We start from the raw sequence: 5,014 nt of genomic DNA on the forward strand, positions 1-5,014 counted from the left end.
AAACCCCTGGCCTGGGAATGGTGGAGTAGCTATCAGATGTGAAGCAGTCCCATGGCTGTAATGATTAAGCTGTCTTCCGTTTGTTATTTATTTTGACTGATAGTTTGCCACCTGTTGGGAACCCTGGAGTGAGAGTGAGGCTGGACCCCACCTACCACAAAACTTATCTTTAAAAAATTCAGTTGGGGGCAGCTGGGTGGCTCAGTGGATTGAAAGCCAGGCCTAGAGATGGGAGGTCCTAGGTTCACATCTGGCCTCAGACACTTTCCAGCTGTGTGACCCTGGGCAAGTCACTTAACCCCCACTGCCTAGCTCTTAGTAACCTTCTGCCTTGGCACCAATACACATGATCCTGAGACAGAAGGTAAGGGTTTAAAATAAATAATTAAAAAGAAAAACAACTGCTTGATCACATGGATTGATGGGGATATAATTGGGGATGTAGACTCTAAGTGATCACCCTAGTGCAAACATCAATAATATGGAAATAGGTTTTGATCAAGGACACAAGTTAAACCCAGTGGAATTGTGTGTTGGCTACAGGAGGGGAGGGGGGAAAGGGAGGGAAAGAACATGAATCATGTAACCATGGAAAAATATTATAAATTAATTAATTAAATAAAAATTTCAATTAAATAATACCATTCAAAAAATTTTCAATTGAAACTGGCACAGTGATTTTTAAACCATGTTTTCTCTTATGTATACATTTTGCTGGGGGAAGTCTTTACATGCTTGCGTAGACATTCCCCTAACTTGCCAATTGGTTTGAGGCCTGTTAGTTACCCTCAAGCTGGTTGAACCCATTTACTGCAGGTGAGAGCTGGCCAAAAGGTAGATACCAAAAGTGGATGAGTAGTCCCAAAAAGAGTTAGGTAAGCCCTTGCTCCAGAAGTGCTAGATCTCCTGGAACTCCCCATTCAACCCTACAGAATTTATAAGTGTCAGAGCAAGTGCTTGCTCTGGTTTTTTTCTACTATTTTTAAAAAAAATTCCATAGTATTGTGCTCCTTGCACAAAAACATGTTGCCTCTCCTTATAGAGAGGTTGGGAAAAACCTAGAGGCTCTTGAAAAGAACTAAAGATTGATTTTTCTATAGCTAAGAGATTTAACTCCTTTATAATAAAGCCATTTGAAATCTGCTTTCTTAGCAACTGATGAATTAATGTAAGGATTTCTTCATCGAGCAATTGCATTATTTTAGATTTTGACTATACAATGAACCCAAGAATATACAAATACCAATTTAGCTAGACAAATGTGAACTAATCATGACTATGTGCAAGGACAGTGAATCATTGATTTAGAGCTAGAAGGGAACTTAGAAGACTAGTTAAATTCTTGGATTTTATTTTTTTTATACTTTATTTTCATTTTGAACTTAAATCCTTAATTTCCCAATCTCCCTGGAAGAGGTCCTAGAAGAAGAGCAAACAATAATCTCCCGTTAAATATGAAGATTTTTTTTTACTAATTACATGTAATAATAAATTTCCACATAAGTTTTTTAAAGTTATAAGATCCAAACTATTTCCCTCTTTCCTCTCCCTCCCCTTCCCAGAGATGATAAGCAATTTTATCTGGGTTATACATATGTTATTATGGAAAATATATTTTTACACTGTTCATTTTTGTAAGAAAAAATTTATATAAAACCAAAACCCCAAATAAACTAAAATAAAAAATCACATGCTTTGTACTGCAATCTTACTCCAGCAGTTCTTTCTCTGGAGGTGGAGAGCATTCTTTGTTCTAAATCCTTCAGAATTGTCCTAGATCATTGTTTTGCTGAGAATAGTTAAATATATCACAACTGATCACTGTATAATATTGCTGTTACTATTTACAATGTTTTCCTGGTTCTGCTTATTTCACTCTGTAGCAGTTCATGTAGGTTTTTCCAGCTTTTTCTGAAATCATCTGGTTCATCATTCTTTACAGCACAACGGTATTCTATCACCAGCATTTACCACAATTTGTTCAGTCATTCCCCAGTTGGTGGACATCCCCTCAATTTTCAATTCTTTGCCACTCCAAAAAGAAATCCAATAAATATTTTTGTACAAATAGGTCCTTTCCCCCTTTTCCTGATCTCTTTGGGATACAGACCTAGTAGTGGTAACAATCTCTCCTGAAGAGCTTCGTTCTTCCTTCAGTGTTGTTCTTATTTAGACTGCGTGACCACTTAGTCCTTAAAAACCTCTCTTGCTTCAACTATCTCCAAATTGCCAAACCACCTTTTTAAAAGCTGCCAGGGCATGGCCAGTTAATGGTAAGCTAGTCTCCAGCTATTTAGTAGAAAACTTTGTCACAATGCACAAAAGAAAAACAATGCAGCCCAAGTCTTGTGATTCTTTTAACCCAATAACACACCGTATTGGGTGCAATTTCTTGATCGTTCTGTGATTCTATGGGGTGGTAGTGTCCTGGAGTAGAGGGGCTCATTCATTTATCAAGTCTCCTGTTCAACTTCCCCCTCCACTTTAGTGAAATGGATTAGATAATTTCAAAAGCACTTTCTAGTTCTGACTAAATATGAAAAGAATTCCTGAAAAAATTTGGAATAAACCAGACTCATCTGTTTTTCTAATTCTGGGAGAACAACTGATTATTTTTATGGGGTCCCTTTGGGGCTGCTACTTTATGAGGGTTCTATAGGTCTGATCCAAGCAGTTCTCCAAGTTGATAACTGTTTCTTGCCTTCTCTGGCATCATGAATATATTAATTTCCTGATATACACATATATGTATGTATATATGTAGAGATTCAAAGATTCAGGAGGAAATTTAAAGTTAGCAAAATTTGTTCTTTTGAAAGAAGTTGGATGGGGTGGGATAGGGGCCTGTTTGCAGCATATTTTGAAAAGAAAAATTATTTAATATAAGAGGAAAGGCATAACCACCTTTCTACCTCAAACCCATCTTCATTCATAGTAGTAGTCTCTCAGTAACCGAGGATGACGATTGTCTTTGTGTGTTTTCATCTATGATAGATGAGTGTGCACAAAGATACTTGTGCATGAAGATTTAAGTGGAAAAGTCAGTGCACAGAGACAGTCCCACTCTCTCGGCATTGGAAGCCTGGGTCCAATGGCATGAAAAATCGTTACACCTGGAGACTTCCTCAGCTGCATTGGATGGCCCTGTTGTCTTTTGTGCTCCAACACGCCCTAAGCACTGCACAGTGCTTTACTGTGTCGCCCTCTCAGCCGTTGAACCTTCTTATTGGTTTCTTCCGTCTGTTCTGCCAAAGCAGTCTTTACATGCTGGGTGAGCAAGGCCTTAGTTCACCAGGGGTCCACGACAACCCAATGGCTACTCTCACAAGGTTTAGCCGGCCTGTCTAAGCTGTTGCCCCGGGGTGTGGCCACTGCCACATGCTAGCAGCTACTAGGAGCCACAAGTGAGAGCTGGGTGTCAGGTGGGGGTCAGAGGTTGGAGAGCTGCCCTAGGAGGGCAGGACAAGCCCTCCATACCAGAGATACTATTCCTCCCTGAGCACCCCATAAGCTTTATGTTACTGTATTCTGTAAAGTTTATTGCTTTTCCATTACTATACTATAGCCAAGAAAAAGAAAAGCATCCCCCCTTTTTTAAAGCATCCATTTTTAATGAAAGAAAAATAAATATCCCTGAATATTGCAGTTCAGTTGTAGATTTGGTTTTTTTCTTGTTATTACTTTGAGAGTTTATGTATTAATTGTTTTTCTGCCTGTATTTGTATGCAAAGTATGTCTTCTCTACTACCGAATAAAAGCTACTTAAAACACTATATTGTAATATTATTTTCTGAGTAATAATAAATTAAAAGCAATATGTTGATATATATATATACATATATATATATATATACAAAATATATATATATATATATATTTGGAGAATGAGAATCCACTGCCTTTCCCTAGCTGTCCTAGTTCTTTTCTTTTCTCCAGCCCAGGAAGCTCTTCTGCTCTTGGTCTGGGGCTACATTGGTGCTATGCTGAAGACAATAATAAGGGTAAGGTGAGGTAAGAGTCATTATAGGAGTCTTTTAAAAATCCATTCATTTTTTTCCCCTGATTTCCTTTGGTGAGGGGGATAATAAATCTTGCACTGCTTGAATTACAAGTTTATGGAGGGAATTAAGGGAAATTATCGGCCAGCAGTTGCTATGTGACTATCAGGTATTATCATTATTTTTGGTCTTGCCCAGACAATGGAAGCTGAGCTTCCCTCATTTGTGTGATGGGAAGAACCCTCGACTTGCAGTCAGGGGAACCTTGATTCCAATTCCAGATCAGCCTCTAGCCAGCTAGGTCATCGTGGGCAAATCATGCAACCTCTGGGCTCTGTTTCCTCATATGTGCTCATGGGCTTAATTAAATATAGGAATGGTAAATAAGCCGTTATTAATTTTTACTAGCTTTATACTTTTAAAATCCTTTCATACAATTGTTTTATTTGATCCTCGCAGCAGTCCTTTGAAGGAGGTCAAGGAGGTTGGGTGTTGTCCCCATTTTACGGAAGAATAAACTGAGACCCAGTGAGGGAAGACTGCCTAAGGTCACAGAGGAAAGTTATGGCATAGCAGAGAAAGGGGGGGGGGGGGGAAGACACAGGAAAACCAAGATTTCCTGTCTTTTTTCCTTCATTCTTTTTTTGTGATTCGTGTCCAAGATGCAATCCCATTCTCAGCTGCACGCCAGCATGGCCTAGATAGGGAATTCCCTATCTTCATATAGCTCTACAATTTAGTTTATCTCCGGCTCTATCATAGCCCCTTTAAGAGAAACCCCTCCTCTTCCCCGCCCATCTCATCAATCAACACGTTCTAGCCAATAGAAAACGAGAATAGCAATGCTTCTCACCTCTCATCCTTAGAGGAGGAATCTTACAGCTCAACCACACTATGGAGTGCGGACTAGAGGCGGGTGGAAGGAAGGCGGGGACCGAGATGCCGGTTAATCCCTTCCTTTTCATTTGCCCGAGACCGGAGAAATCGCTACTCTCATTGGTTTCAATTGATGTCCA

Source organism: Monodelphis domestica, chromosome 1 (assembly GCF_027887165.1).
Source record: "Monodelphis domestica isolate mMonDom1 chromosome 1, mMonDom1.pri, whole genome shotgun sequence".
Classification (NCBI taxonomy): Eukaryota; Metazoa; Chordata; class Mammalia; order Didelphimorphia; family Didelphidae; genus Monodelphis; species Monodelphis domestica.